Genomic DNA, 19,432 nt, shown 5'->3' on the forward strand with positions numbered 1-19,432 from the left:
GTGTGCTCACCTGTGATACACACTCACTTAACTCATTTGCTGTTACAGCAAAGCATTGGCTCCAGCTGAAATGCATACTAACCATGGAAACATTTGGTAAATTATGGCAGACTCTCTCAGATGAGGTCTGTGGGATAATTTGAGATGATGATTATGAAGACTTGGTAGCAATTTAGAAGTATGTTTATGGCGAAGCAATCACAAGATTTTACATGTATTCTCATTTTAACTACATTTGAAATATATATACACAGGGCCAAATATTGAAAGGGAACAGAATCAAATGCAAGACTTATCATTTTAGGGTCATAGGATTTGGATAAATATTATTTTGACTTTGTAGTTTGTTCTTTAATGTTTGTTACAATATAAAACACCCAGCTCAGGCCTAGAAAATATTTCCTGACCCATGTTTTATTTCTTTAGGATTCCATTTTCTGTTAAAGAATATTTTCTTTTGCCACTATAATAAATTGCCACAGATGTAGTGGCTTAAAACAACACATTTATTATCTTACAGTTTTGGGGGTCAGAAGTCCAAAATAAGTTTCACTGGGCTAAAATCAGGGCGTCGGCAGGCCTGCATTCCTCCTGGAAGCTCTAGGGGAGAATTTGATTTCTTGTCTGCCTCCAGCTTCTATGTGCTGTCCACACTCCTTGACTCGTGGCCCCTTCCTCCATCTTCAAAGTCAGCAGTGCAGTGATGTCACATCTCCTTCACTGCCTCTGTTTCCATTGTTAAATCTCCTCCTATGGCTCCCACCCTCCAGCCTCCCTCTTATAAGGGCCTCTGTGATTACATTGAGCCCACCTGGATAATCCAGAATAATCGTCCCATTTCAAGAGCCTTCAGGGAATCAGATCTGCAAAGTCCCTTTTACCGTGTAAGGGAACACAGTCACAGGTTCCGGGGATTAGGACATGGACATCTTTGGGGGAGGGAGGTGTGCATTTTTCACCTACCACAGGTAGATCGCTCTACCACCTTGCTCACCTGTTGCAGGGTGCTGTGTGTTCCTGAATGCTGCTGACAAGGTCATAACCAAATGGGAGAAATGAATAATGGGAAAAGTAGGCATCATAACAGGGCAGAGGGCAGGTGAGTTGCCAGGGAGCATCCCCGGAATGGTCTGGAATCCTGGGGTCATGTCCAATATACAGCCCATGCTTCCTGGAAAGCAGCAGAAATAGGGCTGCTGATAGGTGCAGTGTTCATGCAAGGCAAACTCCCATCAGGTGTTTGGGAGTACTGTCCAGGTCAGCTAAGCCTGAGAAGGTAAAAAAACAAAACTATAAAAAATCCCCACCTTCCTGTAACTGTAGGCATCACACATAAAGTGCTCTTGGAGTCAGGAGTATGAAGCAGGAGCTGGGCTTTACTTGCAGTTACCCAGAAATCTGAAGAGAGACCCTGAGGATATTAGGCTTGGAAAGTAAGGGCTTGGGAGCCAGGAGTTCCTCTGGGACAATCAAAGCACAGTGACGGGACAACAGAGACAGATGTAGCAATAATCCAAATGTCAGACAAAATTATTCAACTTCATTTTACATGAGTGGTAGGCCTCATGCCTCCCAATCCTCTGGAGGCTCTTGGCGCTAGGAGAGGGGTCTCTGGGTCTTCCCATCTCCCTCTCCCTCTCTGAGCTCATTTCCCCCGAATTAGTCCTGTGGACGAGTTGCCTTGCTGTTGTCCATGGGCTGCCCATGTTAGGACATGATTTCCTCCAAAACTTGCTTCCCACAATAAGACTCACATTTGAGGCTCAGAAAAAACTTGTGGCACCAAAGCTCTGAACATCTTCAAGTTGAACAATGGACCTTTCTATTCTTAGAAGTCCTCCAGTCACATTACCAGTGAATCCCTGCTGCGTGTCATTGTCCCCTCAATCTTGCCTTAGACTTCCTACTCTCTGTTCCCCATGACCACCCTTTGGTGCTCTCTCAGGGCCAAACTCAATTCCCTTCACTTTTTAATGCAGATGAAGGCCTCTCTCCCTCCCCTGTATGGATCCGGACCTATCACTGCATAACTGAAGATTCATCACTTGCCTTGCCAAGCCCTGGGCAGTCCACTCCAGGTGCTACCCTCTTAGCAGCAAGAAAGAACTAGAAATATGCTTTGAAATGTGTCTGTTCTTCTCTACTCCATCTAGTCTCTGCAAGAGAAAGGGGGCACTGTAGAGGCAGAGTCCTTGTCTGAGTTTATGCAGTACCCCTAGGTGCTTTGGGTTTTAAATAGCAATTCTCCTCCTCACATTATACAGACAACAAAGTAAAGAAAGCATCAACTTAGGGACCAAAATACCCAGTTTCCAGTTCCACTGTGGCCAAGTGACCTTGAGTAAATCACTTCACTTCCCACTTCCCTGAGACTTGGTTTCCCTACTGGTAAAAAGCCACAGTTATGTCTCACAGAGTTGTCGTGATGCTTAAATAAGAATATTTAGGAGCAATAAGGACTATTGATGAATACAGGATTGTTAGCCAGGAAGCTTACTTATGCAGTTGGTGATAAATCAGTAAGATAAGTTGTTGGTTGGTTGGTTGGTTGGTTGGTTGGTTGGTTGGTTGGTTGGTTGGTTGGTTTTCCCACACTGTGCCTCAGACAGCTGAGTGCTAAGGAAAACCGAAAGGAGTTCAGTCCACGCTGGTATGAGTGTCAGACTGTCCTACTGCCAGGTGCACACAGGCCACCCACATGCCAGGAGTAGTGGGGCAACTGTGGGTGGTCTTGAAAGGCAACTGGCATCTTCCACAGTTTTAGAGAAAAAGAAGAGAGTGATGGCGTCACTGGCTGAACCCACTGGGGGGATGACATCATGGGAATTGGCCAGGCCTTTGTCACATGAGGCCTCTGATTTCTCATGGCAAAGCCAGACACAGATTAGAAAAGTACAAAGTGATATTCCCTTTTATTGTTGGGTCCCTTTTCATTGGCTGCTAAAAATTATATCGTTGCCTGTAACTTAGCAACACTGATTTCCAAGATTTCCTAGTTTATTATTACTTCTGGGTTTTTGTTTGTTTGTTTTTGTCTTTAATCAATAAGTTTTAAGATACAGCAAGTTCCTGGTGATGCAAGTCCTGTGAGGTACTTCTTAAAATAAAGGGTCATGGCCATGGCCAACTAAGTTTGGGAAAAAGACAGTTTCCATTAAAGAGCCACAACGTGAAGTAGCATTTTAGAGCCCGTAGGAAGTCCTGAAGTAAAGAAATCTGTTTAACTCCAATTAAACCAGTATTTCTCAACTTGCCCTCTCATACAAGCCTCATTTTTATTCCTATATAACACTTAACATCCAATGGAAATAGCTTCCAAACAGGAAGATTTGAGATACGCTGCCTCTGGTCATTTCCGTTTGTCCGAAGGCCTGTTCTCACCCGCTCCCCACCGCCCTGTGCTCAGAAAAGCTGCCTTGTCTGAACTGCAGCAGGAGCCTCTTGCCTTCTGGTTTCTGTTGGGTCCAAGCAACGGGTGGAGATGAGAGGACAGTCAGAGTATGGTCAAGGTGTTTCCTTCCCTAGCCCATTCCTTTCAAGATTGCTGCCTATTGCTACTTGAAGGCCACAGTGACCCTCTATGCAGTTATTCTCTCCATGTTCCAGCAACCAGTCCTTCCTCTCGCCCCTCCAGGCCACGGTTGGTACCTGCTCCTCAGGGTGGATGATCCTGGCTTCCTGCCCCATCCCAGGCCAGTTTCCTTTCACTCTGCCCTCACCTTGGTAAAGTCTCCCTTGAAAACACTCTTCTGAATCACTCTATTTGCATATCCCCCCTTTTCCCTGCTAAGGCCCTGGCTAAGATACCACCCTAACACTGCCTTTGAGGAGCTAACAAAAAAGTCTGACGTGATTACATAAGGGAATATTTTAAAACCGAGTTAATAGCCAACTGCAGTTAGAATCCTGTGAGACACGCCAAGCAGAGCACAGGCTGCCAGTGCAATATTTAGATCCCTGAATGGCTCAGCCTGACGTCACTGGGCTTCAGTCCCTGCCCTGACCCATCGCGCATTACAATCTCATAGACTTAAAAGGGCTTTGACAAGGCCACATCCACGAGTGCCCAGCCATATCCTTAGCTGCTGACAAAAGACATCCAGTTCCTTTTAGGATATTCAGATTTCTATGTTGGAACACTGGTCAGGAAACTTAATTTTTAAAAAAGCAGTTTTGAGACCAAATGCCAGCAATGAAAGGCATCTGCAATGAGTTTCCCTACGTCAACGGGATACCCTTTCATGTGCTTCTTTGCCAGGATTTTTGAAGACTAATGGAAAAGCAAGCTCAATAGATAGGACCCTTGTCCTCAGTTGGTTGGTAATCGTGTACTAATATCTACAGAGTACAAGCACTGAATGTGCTACAACCAGGCGCCTGGTCAGATGAGAAATAGAAACGAATAAAAATGTTGATCCCTTCCCTTGAGGAATTTACAGTATCTTCAAAAGAAAATTTATGCTCTCGACACTTGAACCCAATCATATAAAGCTTAAAAATGGCTATTACAAACAGTATAGATATCTAAAGTAGGTATAAGTAAAAATCTTTATATTTTGTTCAGTGTTGAGGCCAGGTTTTTATGTATCTGTCCATCTGCATGCAAAAAAAGAGAGCAAGTTTAGAAGCAGCATGAAGGGAAAGATCTGAGTCTAGAGTTAATTATTCAGGTTAATGTGCATGACCATAGGTAAATGATTTCATCTTTCTAAGATTTCCTCATCTGAAAAGTAAATAAAAATAAATGAAATATACCCCATATGGAGGGAGACAGAAGCAACTGTCCTGAGGATTTGATGAAATGAAAAAACAAAGGAGCTTGGCTGAGCTGGTACTTCAGAGGCCCTCACTCAATCTCAGTACCCTCTCTTCCTTCAGAAAAGAAATAGGCTCTAAAATCTATTTTTAGTTTGTTCGTCAAAGCTTTATGGAGAAGATAAGACTTTTTAAAGGCTTTTGACCAATAAAAGGGAGGGACCCAACAGAAATTATGACCCTTAAGATACTGCCAGAGGGAGAAAATCAGAGAATTGAAATAAAATCAAAGTGTCCACATAAAGTTTATGCTATCCATTCTGTTGCCTCTAGTGGAAATTAAACCAGCCAGAGAACACTCTTGCTGAAGGAATTTCTATAAAAGTAGTCCCATAACCTAGCTAGGTAATGTCTCCTGGAGCCACTCAAGTTTTCTCTTCTACTCTTCAATTCAAGCACTTACCTGAAATTTTAACTCCACTGCCCTATCCCCAATCCTATGTTCCCCAAGTCAGTATAAATTTACTTTATACCGTGGCATTCTCCATTTCATTTTTAGCCGTCATTTGTAACCCCTATTTTTTCTAGTCTTCAAGAAAGTGTTATATGTAGGTACCAGACTAACATGGGAAGGAGACAGGAAGTACATTCAGTTTAGGTCCTGAGGTGCCTTAATCCCAGGAAAACCTTAAAAGTCAGCTGCAGAAGAACTATTTTGTTTAGAAGAGCTGGATAGCCTCCAAAGCTGATTCACACATCTCCCATGACCGTGTGTGTGTGTGTGTGTGTGTGTGTGTGTGTGTGTGTGTGTGTGTGAGAGAGAGAGAAAGAGAGAGAGAGAGAGAGAGAGAGAGAGAGAGGGAGGGAGGGAGGGAGGGAGGGAGGGAGGGAGGGAGGGAGGGAGAGAGACATTTGCAAACTGCTCGCTTCCCTGAGGACTGTATCCTCAGTGACATCCTATGAGTTAGCCAACCTACGAGGCGACCTCTGATGACTGCAAATACTGTCCTGCCCAGAGCTTCGAGCATCATTTAAAAAGAGGCACTATTCATTCCCAAACCACAACACAGTCGATTTAGCAGGAAGGGACAGAGCCACTCTCTAAACTGGCGAGAGGCTGAGGAAGAGCTGTCAGAGAAGGGCTTCCTTGTTTGTTTCCTGGGGCTGTGCCCTGTGGACTGTGATAATTAGGGGACAGGGTGGGGCCTTCTAGACTGAAAATGATAGGAAAGGTGCTGTCCTAATTACTGGATTTTATTGGGATGATACTTAAGGTGTGGTTATTACCATCTGTTAAAGTTCATTAACTAGACTTCATAAACGGCAGGCTAGGGCTCTAAATAGAAATGGGAATATTACAGGCTGCCCTGAAGCCTTTAAGTGGATGCCATTCAGAGACCAGGTCCAAATGGTCATCTTAAATTATAGAGATGTGCTTGGTGTTTTTGCATTGAAATTGGTTTTTGGAAAGAAGATCACCCTTGAACGCACGGCCCTCTTTGGTGGATGCAGTGAGCACTGCGTGTCAGGGCCCTGGTATATGTGGCCCAGGCCCTCACTGAGTTTATTGTAATTGCCTGTCTTCCCTGATGGGCTGTAAAAACGTGACAGTTTCTATGACTGGGAAAGTGTAGGGTCCTCTAAAATCACATGGCAAGGACAACTGATGGAATAGAAAGGTCATGGAAAGCTTCCTGGAGGAGGTGACATCTCAGCCAAGACCCAAGGTGGGGCAGTCTATCCAAGCCAAAAGGTAAGGATGGCAGTCCCACATCCAGACTGGTGCATCTCAGACTGTAATGAGAATCCAGACCCCCTAAGGATCTTATTTAAATGTAGGTTCTGATTCAGTAGGTCTTGGGGGCACTGAGAGTCTACATTTCTAAAAAGCTCCCAGGTAATGCTACCCTCTGAGTAAGCAAGGTACTAGATGACCATCTGAAGTCTCAGCTCTCTATACCTTAGTTTTCCAGTCTGTAAAATGGGCTTCCAAGGATTGGAGAAACATGAATATGGAGTCATCTGTAGCATATTTTGACCTTATCACACTACAGACCAAATACTTGCTGATTGATTAATATACTAGGGGAAGAGAAGGGTGTAAGTGGACTTGTCAAATTGCTTTTTGCGTATCTTGTCAGTATTTTCTTCACCTAGCTAAAAACATTTTTAAAAACCCTTTTCCTACTTCACATTTTGTACTATCATTAGCCAGATGATAGCTCCTAAAGTAGGCTATGTTATACAAAGAAACTGAATTATTTAAAATACTAATGTACTTTGGCTAAAAATCCAAAAGCTGTTGGCATCTTGTAATTCTGGAAGTGCCTGACCTGCCAAGACATGCAGCAGCCCATGAGTGAAGGTAGGGTCTGTGCATGCTGATTTTTATAACTAAGCGACAAGCATTTGCTTTCATACAACCTCTCGCTATGATTAACTCTCAGGTTAAACAGTCTATCATTCATTTCAAAATGGCAAACTTCATACTTGCCGGGGCTTCGTGACTAACTGAAATTCACTGGTTGCTCCATAACATCTTGGTTTTCCACAATCTCTTACCAAGAACCCGAGTCCAGGTCTAAAGAGAATTTCTGAGAAAGCACCCGTGGCTCAAGCAAACTAAAATGTGGGCTGGGTCCATCTCAGGTATGAAGGTGCTAACAAAACATAAGCTAAATCCAGGCCCAGACCCGGTCACTTTTTGAAGGGAAATTACATATTCCATTGATTGGCTCACCAGAACTGTCCCCTTTGAGAACGCCTTGTTAATGTTGTTCTTTTCATTCCTTTAGGGCATTTGGGATTATTTTGAAAACTCCCAGTTCCTAACCACTGCCTGATTTCTCTTTCCATTTATGCCAGAGTCAGAATTATTTCTCAATAATTGTTCGAGTCATATGAGAGTGAGAACACGTTTTAGGCACTTCAGTGAGAAGCTTATTTATTGAGCTTCAACTATGTGCTAGGTGCCCTGATGGGCCCTGAGCAATCAGCAGTGAGTAAAACTGATGTCTGTTCTACCTTCTTGGACTTTTTTGTCTAGTGCCGGGAGGTGGTAAACAATCAAGTACGTAGCTTGAGCAATGTGCTCTGCAGGAAATGAGCAGCGTTCAGGGCTGGAGGATGACAGAGCAGGGCAGAGGGGCTCGGTTTATTAGGACGCCAGGAAGGGTATTACTCAGGAGGCACCATTTAAGCCTGAGCTGAGGAATGAGCAGAAGCCACTGGGCAAAGGTCAGGGACAGTGTTCTCAGCTGAAGGAACAGTATGTGCAAAGGCCTGGAGTGCTCGAGAAGCTGAAACGAGTTAGTATGTGCTTCTTAATATCCAAAACTAGCTCCCGGAGAAACTCAATGCTCCTCTGCAGAAAACCAGTCTGAATGTAGAGATGTTACTTACAGGGAGTTCTGCAGTAAGATGGGTAAGGGCATAAACTCTGAAGATGTACCAGTTCCTGGCTCTGCTGTTCACTAGCTGTGTGTCCTTGTGCAAACCATCAAATCCCCCCATGCCTCAGTTTCCTCATCTGTGAAACAGAATATTAATTGTGCTCACCTTATAGAGTTGATGTGAGAACAAAATGATGGGCAAGTTAATACTTGACTAACACTTTGTAACTGATTTGTGTTAGCTCTGTTGACAGGCAATTTATTGGGCTATGGGAGAAGTGGAATAGATACTAGAACAGTGACAAGACAAAGGACTACCGGGGCACAGCGGCAGGAAAAAGAATTTCCATTGGGCGACATCCGCAGCAAAACCATGGCTGAGGTAGCTTTGGAACTAGATTTTGAAGGGTGGAGGGAATTTCACATTCAGTTGATCAAGTCCTTTCTCTGATCACCCACCACCGCCTTTGTTCAAGCTTTTGTGCGTCTTGTCTGTGCTACAGCAATGACAGGTGTCTCATTACTGTCTCTCCTCGTACCTATGCCTTAGTACAACAGTATAGAAACCATCCACGTATGTGCTTGTCTTCCCCAGGGGGCTGGGCCTGTTCCCCAGCTTTTCTTAAATGCTTGTTGAACTAACTGCTATCTGCTCTTGTTCCTCTCCAAATCCACCAGAGTCCAATCTGGGAAACAGAAGCCACTGTAGGTGTTTCCAAAAGTAGGAATTGAACACAGGGAATTGATTTGCAAGTGACAGAATTGCTAAGAGGCCAACAGGCGGTCTTAGGCAATGTAGAGATTAGCATCTGCAGGAAGCTGCTACCACTCCTAGGGCGGGGAGGAAGTGGGGCTGCCAGAGGCTGGGTCTGTGTGGCCAGGGCTGAAAGACAGCAGGAACTGCCTGCCAGGGATGGGGCTGGTGGCGGGAGGGGCTCTCCACCAGAGGAAATGGGGGAACGCAGCCTCTAAAGGAGTTGCTGCCAGAGGCAGAAGGACTCTAAAATTCCCTGGCTTCTTTCCCACTCCGTCCCCGCCAGACTTCTGCCCGAGCCTTCCAATGGCCCCATGTACCTGGAAGGCAAATAGCAAGGGAGCCTTGGAAATGTGGTTCTCTGTGAAACAAGGCTGGGCCAAGGGGGTGGAGAGTGGGGCTAGGAGCAAACAGGCAACCTGCAGGGACCCCTCTGACTCTTTCCCACACTGCTGCCACCAGTGTCTGTCTTTCTTTTTCTCTCTTTCTTTCTCTCTTTCTTTCTCTCTTTCTCTCTCTCTTTCTCTCTCTCTTTCTTTCTCTCTTTTCTTTCTTTCTTTCTTTCTTTCTCTTTCTTCTTTCTTTCTTTCTTTCTTTCTTTCTTTCTTTCTTTCTTTCTTTCTTTCTTTCTTTCTTTCTTTCTTTCTCTCTCTCTCTCTCTCTCTCTCTCTCTCTCTCTCTCTCTCTCTCTCTCTCCTTCCTTCCTTCCTTCCTTCCTTCCTTCCTTCCTTCCTTCCTTCCTTCCTTCCTTCCTTCCTTCCTTCCTTCCTTCCTTCTTTCTTTCTTTCTTTCTTTCTTTCTTTCTTTCTTTCTTTCTTTCTTCTTTCCCCCTTCCTTCCTTCCTTCCTTCCTTCCTTCCTTCCTTCCTTCCTTCCTTCCTTCCTTCCTTCCTTCCTTCCTTCCTTCCTTCCTTCCTTCCTTCCTTCCTTCCCTCCCTCCCTCCCTCCTTTCCTTCCTTCCTTTCTCTTTTCATTGTTGAATTGAATTTGCTGCAGTACTGAGGCATTTGGTTATCACATATAGTGAGACGTTGAAATGCAGGTGGTTCCAGATCTGATTCATCCAGAGCACTAGGTCAACAACCCTGTGATGTCCTGGCTTTTTCCCTATGCTGCCAAGGTGGCTGCCATAGCCCAAAACATCACACCCTCACAGCATAGCATCAAAGGAAGGAAGCATCAGAAACCAGGCAAAAGAAAGACATGTCTCCAGCTGCCTTCCTGTTTTCTCAAGTAGGCAGGACATGATCTGCTGCAACGAGGCTGGGAAAGCCAGTGACCCTCTATTTTAGATTTTGGGCCCCCAAGGTTCTTGACACAGATTCTGGCCACTGAAGATTTTTCATCTGTCACTGTCCGGACACATAATTCTGGTGGTCAGAAGTCTGAAATGGGTCTTCCTGGGTTAAAATCTAGGTGTCAGTACAGCTGCACACCTTCTGGACCAGGGCTCTTTCTCAAATACAGATCTGACCTGTGGTTCCCCAGCTCCCCTAAATGTGATCAGAACAGCTCCTATGTGTCCACAGGATAAAGACCAAGCTTGGCAGGATAACAGATAACAGCAGGAACAGATCTGAGAGGCTGGTCAGAGAGGACCTCTCTGAGGACCTCATAGTCCTTGAAGTCAGGATGGGACCTCTTCAAGGGGCTTTCAGTGCACACAGTGTAGATCAGAACTCACACATTAGTGTAAGTTTGTATGATAAATGTAAGGTGGATTTTTTTTTTCATTGAACTTTAGTCCCTTAGCTTCATAACTAAAATTATCTGTGAGAAAAAAAAATTATTAACAAATAAATTAAGTTTATTTGGTGGGGAAAAATATAAGCTCCAACACCTGAGAAATGAGGAGGGTGGTGGGGGGGCTGGGACCATGATATGATTCCTTGTATGATCCCCCCTCTACATGCAACCCTGCCCAAAATTCTCTTATGCTCCTTTTCTTGGCTAGAATTTTTCTGCTAAGAGGGGGCAAGATGAATTTAGAAGAAGAGTTGTGATAAGGGCATAAAATAAAGTTAAGAGAGCTTAAATATAAATTGGTTCAAACTCTCAGCAGGGCAACTTAACGATACCTAAGGCAATATCCCTAGAAATGTGCCTTGCCTTTAAACCAACAATATCATTCCTGGGAATTTATCTTAAAGAAATAAATCATGCTTATCTGCAAATATGCACATAAAAATGCTATTGAAGCACTACTTATGAAAGTGACACATTAAAAACAAGCTAAATGCCCAATAATAGAGAATTTGTTAAATAATCTGTGATATATTAATACAGTGGAATACCATGTGGTGATGGGAAATGATGGTGTAGGAGAAACTGGTAATTTTGAGCTACAAAACTTTATATTAAAAATGTATACACATGACATTCTTAGCACTAACCATCTATGGGTGCTGTAATTACAGTTTTTTTCTTGCTTATTACATATCTTCTAAAGTTTCCACACTGAATTTGATTTGTCTTTTTAAAAATTTTAACTTTAACACTTTTCAAATGTTATGGTAAAGCTGGATAACTCTTTTTAATCACGTTTAAGGTATATTCTATATATACAGAAAAAAAGCACCTTTTAGTATATAGTCCTGTAACTTTTGAAAACTGTATATGACACAATCAAGATACATATTTCCTGTCACCCTAAGAAAGTTCCCTTGAGTCTTAACCCACTCTGCACTTCAATTCAACCCCTAGCAATCTGATCTATTTTCTCTCAGGTACATGGAATCATATAGTATGCAGCTATTGGAGCCTGGCTTCTTTAACTTAGCATCAAACTTTTAAAATTAATTTATACCCTTGCATGAATCAGTTGTTCATGGTATGGACATACCACATTTGGTACCTCCATTCTTGAGTTGATGGACATTTGGGTTGTTTGAGTTTGAGCTATTATGAATAAAGCTGCTTGCTATAAATACTCTTATACAGGACTTGGTATGGACATATGTTTTCATTTCAACTATATTTCATAAATACTCAGAAGTGGGATTGCTGGGTCATATGGTAAATGTATGTTTATAAGAAACCACCAAAACATTTTTTAAAGTTGCTGCACCATTCCAAGTCTCACCAGCACTTTAGAATGGGCAGGTGTTTTGTTTTTATTTTTAAAAAGCAATTCTGATAGCATATAGTAAAATACTGTGGTTTTAATTTGCATTTCTTTAATGGCCAATGGTACTGGGCACCTTTTCATATGCTTATTTGCATCTGTATCTCTTCCTTGGTGAAAAGTCTATTCAAACCTTTCACCCATTGTTGGAGGGATTATTTGTTTTCTGATTACTGAGTTACAAGAGTTCTTTATTTGATCTAGATACAAATCATTTATAAATATGTGATTAGTAAATATTTTCTCCCAGTCTATGGCTCATTTCTTAACAGTATTTTTCAAAGAACAGAAGTTCTTAATTTTGATGAAGTGCAATTTACTAATTTTTAAAAAATATGTTTTTATTGATTTCAGAGAGAGGAAAGGGAGGGAGAGAGTGAGAGAGAAACATCAATGATGAGAGAGTCATTGATCGGCTGCCTCCTGCAGGCCCCCTGCTGGGGTTTGAGCCGGCAACCTGGGCATGTGCCCTGACCAGGGATTGAACTGCAGTCTCCTAGATCCTAGGTCGATGCTCAACCACTGAGCCACGCCCCGCCGGGACTTACTAATTTTGTATGAATTGTACTTTTGTGTTATCTTTAAGAAATCTTTGCCTACCCCAAGGTCACAACAATGTTCTCCTGTTTTATTCTAGAGTTTTATAGCTTTAGGTTTTACATTTAGGTCTTTAATCAGATAAGTGTTTGCAAACATTTTTTCCCCCCAATGTGTACCCTGCTTTTCCATGGTCATGATATCTTTTAAAGGTTTTTAATTTTTATAAAGTGAAATTAACCCATTTTTAGGGTTTGTGTAAATGTCCTTACTTTTATGTTTACTTAGAAACCCCCCAAAACATTGCTTCTTTTTTCACTTGCTTCCTTCCTTTCTTCCCTAGCAGAGAAAGGCCTAAGAGGTGTGTAAAGGACATACGAGACAAAGGTCCGCGGAAGCCCCGCTCCTCTCGAGGGTGTCTGCCCAGGGTGGTTTTCAGGACATAAGGGAGGTAGACGAGATGATTTTGTGGTGGACACAATCATAGAAAGATACAAATGGCAGCCTATGCTTTAGGGGATTATTAAACAAATAAGCTTCACAGCCACTGTTCAAAAGTGAGAGGAGCACACACTCTTCCTCTTGTGTCTCAAGATTTAAATAAAATGGGAATTTCTCTGTGAAAATGAGTGAATGCCAAGGGCATGTTTCATCACTTCAGTCCAAACGTTTGACTATGGGGGTTAGTGGAAACATGGGTTGGTGCAGCCCCTTTCTGGGGGTGAGGGAGGATTTGGACAGGTCTCGTTTCATGGATCAAATAAGGCCAGAGCCACTACACACATGTTTTATGAAACTTGCAAGAATTCAAGTTCTTATGCCGACCTCCACTTTACATAGTGTTTCATATGAGTTAAGGGCCAATAAAAAACATGAAAAGTATTATGTGTCTGAACAAAGAGACGTGACATTAATAATGAACTGGCTAAAAGAAAATCAAAATGAAAAACAAAACCCTTATCCCTAGGATATTATTCAAAGGCAGAACCTTGAGGTCCAACATAAATTTTTTCACGGCACTCACGTTTCAGAATTCACAGTATCCCTCTCCTCCCACCTTTGTCTCAGGCTTGGGGTTGGCAGAAACATAGAGCTTTGAAAGCAAATGAACTTCCAAAGCCGCTTTCCATTTCCTGTGTGTGAACAGAAGCCACCTCAGGCCCCTTGGGCAAGCAGGGAGATCAAGGCACCGAAGGAAAACGAGGCACAGGCTTGGTGAGCACTGGTGCCGAGGCTTTGAACCAACATGGCTTTGCTTGGGCAGCACTCTTCTTTGGCTCCTGGCAGGAAAGACTGGGGACTAGAGGGAGGGAAGGAGCAGTGACACAAAATATGTTCACCAAATGAATAAAGGTAACACAGCGCTTCTGTTTCTTTAGGAAACTTGGAGTGTCAGGAAGGGATACAAAGTACAACAACTCACATTTCTTCTGAATGTCCAAAATAAAGAAACCTTTAGGCAGGCTGGGTAGGAACCAAATAAATAGGTGCGGGGAGGGATTCAGGACTTTATTGTGACTCCTAGTTAGGGACCCTTTCATGATAGGACTTTAAGTATTTTTGTAGAAGGGCGAAAACATGAGTCAGGCCTTCCTTGGAACGATTGTCCTCAAGGCTGCTGTTAGCACTTGGCGTTTACTGCCTTCAGTTACATTTAGTTGTCCTTATGAAAATGCCTTGTTCCTTCTGGTTAAATCTTAAGTTCCCTGAGGGCAGGAACCCCCACAATACCCTTAAAAATGGCTTGTATACAATAAGAATGTAATAAATATTTTCTGATTGACATTTATTGACATAAACACCAAGGACATATATACTGCTTTTTGATGATTTAAAAAAATGGCCCAGCCGGCTTGGCTCAGTGGTTGAGTGTTGACCCATGAAACAGGAGGTCACGGGGCGTGCAGGAGGCAGCCCATCAATGACTCTCTCTCATCACTGATGTTTCTCTCTCTCTCTCCCTCTCCCTTCCCTCCCTCTGAAATCAATAAAAACATTTAAAAAAATTTTTTTAAATGACTAAAATATTCTCAGGCAACTTCTAGAATAACAATACAAAATATTTAGACTTCTTCCATGATGACTTTTTTTAACATAGAATTTTAAAGTTTTAGTGCATTTTGCAACATTTTCACATTCATAACTTTTAGTTTACTTTGCAACTCTGTGAGTCTAAGCAAAAACCAATTTGAACTTCTATATTTGCTTCCACCCTTAAATCCATCAAAGAAAGGTGTTAGTAAACGTAATGTGTTCACATATATAAAGTGATTCGGATGGTGCCTGGCATACACGTGTGTGTTAGCAATTATTGCTGAAGGTTCCTGTGGCAGATTAGATTACGGTTCACAGCTCTTCACTCTCTCCCTGAAATGGAATTATATGTCCACAAGCTGCCATGTGGCTTTGCCTTGCCTCCCAGAGTGGCCATAAGGGCAGTGTAAGTGTGTGTGTGTGTTTTACCATGTCTGGAACAGAAGTGGTCATTAAGAATTTACTGGATGAATAAATGCCTGGACTTGAGAGAAAAAGAACCCTCTATGCCCTATATATCAACACTGTAACCATGTCCTTTACTTTGAAGGACATATACTAGCTAGCTATTGCTGTGATAATACTGTATAATGAACAGTATATATATGTGTATGTGTACGTGTGTATTATCCCTGCCTAATGTTGGGCTTTGTGACTTGCTTAGCCAATGAAAACTTAGCAGATATGATGCAAGCAGAGGCTTTAAATGTACTCTCATGGCTTTGTTTGGTTTCTTAAGTTTCTGAATCCACCATGAGCAGTGCGTGCCTCTGGTATCTGTTGAGCTCACAAAAGACTCAAAGATGATACTTGAACCCAAATTAAAATAAAACCACCCAGTCAACCCACAGACCCATGACCCAAAGACCTTGAGTTATAAGTCACTAAGCTTTTGGAGCTGTTTGTTACACATCTCAGCAATAGCATCTCAGCAATAGCTGACTAATATATATCCTTTTAAGAGAGGAATGTGGTCTCAGTATTGATATATATGACATAAAGGGAGGGTCCTTTTTCTCAGGTTTAGGCATTTATTCATCAAGTCAATTTTTAGTAAGCACTTATTGTGTTCTAGGAATGATAATAGAGATTTAAAATTAATAATACTAAGAGAAAAGGGGCCCAAATGAGCACAGAAGATTGTTTTAGCTCGTTCTTCCTCCTCCAGTGCCTGGGTGTCCAGATCCTTCTCCCCCCATCTCACTCTCCCAACACCTGATCCCCTACATCCGCCACATACAGAGCCTTCTCAAATCTCCAAGGGCTGCCTGACTTGCCCTAGGCAGGGTGATTTCCAGCTGAAGGTGGAAACTCCAGTTTCCTGCATCTTCCCAAGTGTCTGCTGTTGACTGTGATATAAGCCTAGTTTGGGAAACTGCAGGACACTTGGGTGCTGCTTGTCCAAATACCGTCTACTGTCCTGCCTGCCTGGCAGGTCTCAGTGCCTATGGTACCATCTCTCACACCAGGTATCCCAGGGCTGTAGCCCCACCAGCACTGAAATATCTCACCAGGTTAGGTCTTAAGAGCCAAAGGATCTCTCAACATTCCGGCTGCTCTTTTTTTCAGCTTATCTCCCTCCGGGGGCTTAGGGTGCCCAGATAATGCTTGAGAAGGCCACGACATGGAAACAAGAACAGAGAGAAAGATTTTCAAGGGTGGCTGTTGGTTCCCCTTATGCCTGGCTCTCAATGCCTTCTGGTTGCAAAAACTGTGCAAAGCACATAGTTAAGAGCAAGGGATACCATCAGGGATAAAAGAGGTCATTACAGACTCACAAAGGGGGTCAATGTACCAAGGAGATATAACAGTCCTAAATATCTATGCATCTAACAAGAGATTCAAAGTATACATAGCAAATAGTAACAGAACAGAAAGAAAAAATAAACACATCTTCCATTATAGTTGGAGATTTCAATACTCCTCTCCCAGTAATCAACAGAATGGGAAGACAGGACATCAGTAAGGCTAGAGAAGACCTCAGTAATGCCATCGACCTAGGTGGCCCAATCGACATTTGTAGAAGACTCCAAAATGTCAGAATATACATTCTTTTTAAGTACACATGGGGCATTCACCAAGGTAAACAATATATTGGGCCATAAAACACATTTCAACAAATTTTTAAAATTTGAAATTATGCAAAGGATTTCTAAGACCACAATAGAATGAAATTAAAAGTCAACATCAGGAAAATCCCCAAATATTTGGAACTTATACAACATACTTCTAAATAATTTACAGATTAGAGAGATTTCACAAGGGGCATCAGAAAAGATTTTGAGTTGAATAAAAGTAAAAATAAAGCTTATAAAAATGTGTAAGATGCAACTGAAACAAAGATAAAGGGAAATTTATAAGATTAAATGCTTATATTACAAATACAAAAAGGATGAATATCAATTATCTAAGTTTTCACCTTATGAAACTATAAAAAGAAGAGCAAGCAGGTGGAAGAAAATGATAAAGATAATATCAGAAATCAATGAAATTGAAAACAGAGAAACCAGAGAAACATCAGTGAAACCAAAACCTAGTTCTTCATAAAGATCAATGAGATTACCAATATCGAGAATAAGAGAGGTGGTGTTTCTATAGATCCTGCAGACATTAAAAGGAAAATAAGAGAATAGTATGAAAAGCTCTATGCCAATGAATTTGATAGCTTAGATAAAATGGACCAATTCCCTAAAAAACACAAACTAAACAAAATATAACCTCAATAGTGCTATATCTATTCATGAAACTGAACTTTTGGTTTAAAAAACCTTCCCACAGCGGAAACTCCAAGTCCAAATGGCTTCACTGGAATTCTACCAAGTATTTAAGGAATGGAAATGTCAATTCTACACAGACTCCTGAAGAAAGCTGAAGAGGAGGAGGTATTTCCACATTTGTTCTATAAGGGCCAGCATCACTCAGATACCAAAACCAGACAAATATATTTTAAGGAAAAAAAACTACAGACCAGTAGGCCTCATGAAGATAGATAGAAAAATTCTAAGTAAAAAACTTGTAGTAAATCAAATTCAACAATATGAAACATCATATCTTAGTGGAGTTTAGCCCAGGAAGGCAAGATTGGTTAAATATTTGAAGTTCATCCTATTAACAAAAGAAGATCCACCTGAGTATCTCAGTAGACTCAGGAAAATATTTTATTAACTCCAGCATCCATTCCTGATAAAAACCCTCAGAAACCAGAAATCTCTTGATCAAGATCTGCTATGAAAAATCTACGGCCAACATTATACATAATGGTGAAATTTCAAATGTTTTCTGTTTTCTCCCTAAGATTAGGAGCAAGACAAGAATGTCCACTCTCATTTCTGGTCAACATTCTACTGAAGATTCTAGCCACTGAAATTAAGCAAGAAAAAGAAGAGGCATCCAGTTTAGAAAGAAAAAAGTAAAACTGTCTTTGTTCATAAATGACGTGATCATCTATGTAGAAAATCTGAGGGAGTCTATTAAAAACTATTAGAACTAATACATGAGTTTAGCAAAGTTGCAGGGTATAAGATCAATATAGAGAAGTCAATTGTATTTCTATATACTAGCAATTGAAATTAAAAAATTTTACAATAGCAGCAAAATATGAAATACTTTGCTGAAAATTACAAATATTGCTGAAAAAATAAAGAACACACCTGAATAATTAGAGCATGAAACTGTGTTCATAGGCCAAAAGACTCAATTTTGTTAAGATGTCAATTCTGCCCGAATTGATCTATTTTTTCAACATAATACCCATTGAAACGCTGGCAGGACTTTTTTTGTAGAAATTAACAAGCTGATTCTAAAATTCACATTAAAGGGCAAAGAACATAGAATATCCAAAGCAACCTTTAAAAAGAAGAGCAGAGTTGGAGGGCTGACATTACTTGATTTCATGATTTATTAAAAAGCTACAGTAATCGAGACGATGTGGTATTGGCATCAAGATAGATAAATAAATCAGCAACAGACACATTTACAATGCATCCAGAAATAGACAGACACGTATAGGGGTGATTGACTTTGACAAATGTACAAAAGTACTCCAGTTGAGAAAGAACAGTGTTCTCAACAAATGCAAATTTACTTTATTCAAAAAAACAAAACAAAATAACCAATCCATACATCCTACACTATATAAAAATTAACTCAAAATTAATCATAGACCTAAATATAAAACCTAAAGCCATGAAAACATAGCAGAAAAGTCTTTGTGACCTTAGAAATGTTAGGCAAAGATTTCTTAGCTACACCAATATCTGTAAAAGAAAACAACTGATAAATTGGACTTCATCGAAATTTAAAATTTCTGCTCTTATAAAGACACTGCTAAAGGAATGAAAAGACAAATCACAGAGTGGGACAAAAATATTTCCAAAGTGTATATCTGAAAAAAGATTTATATCCCAAATAGGTAAATAATTCTCAAAACTCAATAATAAGGAAACAAAAACTCAATTTAGAAAAGTGGACAGTGTGATTTGAACTGACACTTTCCCAAAAGGACATACAAATGGCAAGTAAGCACATGGAATGATGCTCAACATCATTAGGAATAAGGGAAATGAAAATTAAAACCATAATGAGACCCTACTTCACACCTCTTAGAACGGAAAAAATAAAATAACTGTCAATATCAAGTGCCGGTGAGGGTGGAAGCAAGTAAAACTCTCCTCTGTTACTGGCAGGAATGCAAAATGGGACAGCATTTTGGAAAGCAGCTGGGCAGGTCCTCATAAAGTTACCTCTATGCACTTGCCATATGACCTAGGAACTTCACTCTTAGGTATTTATCCTTGAGAAGAAGGCATATATATGTAAGTATTTATAGCAACTTTAT

Source organism: Miniopterus natalensis, chromosome 1, assembly GCF_054644295.1.
Source record: "Miniopterus natalensis isolate mMinNat1 chromosome 1, mMinNat1.hap1, whole genome shotgun sequence".
Lineage (NCBI taxonomy): Eukaryota > Metazoa > Chordata > Mammalia > Chiroptera > Miniopteridae > Miniopterus > Miniopterus natalensis.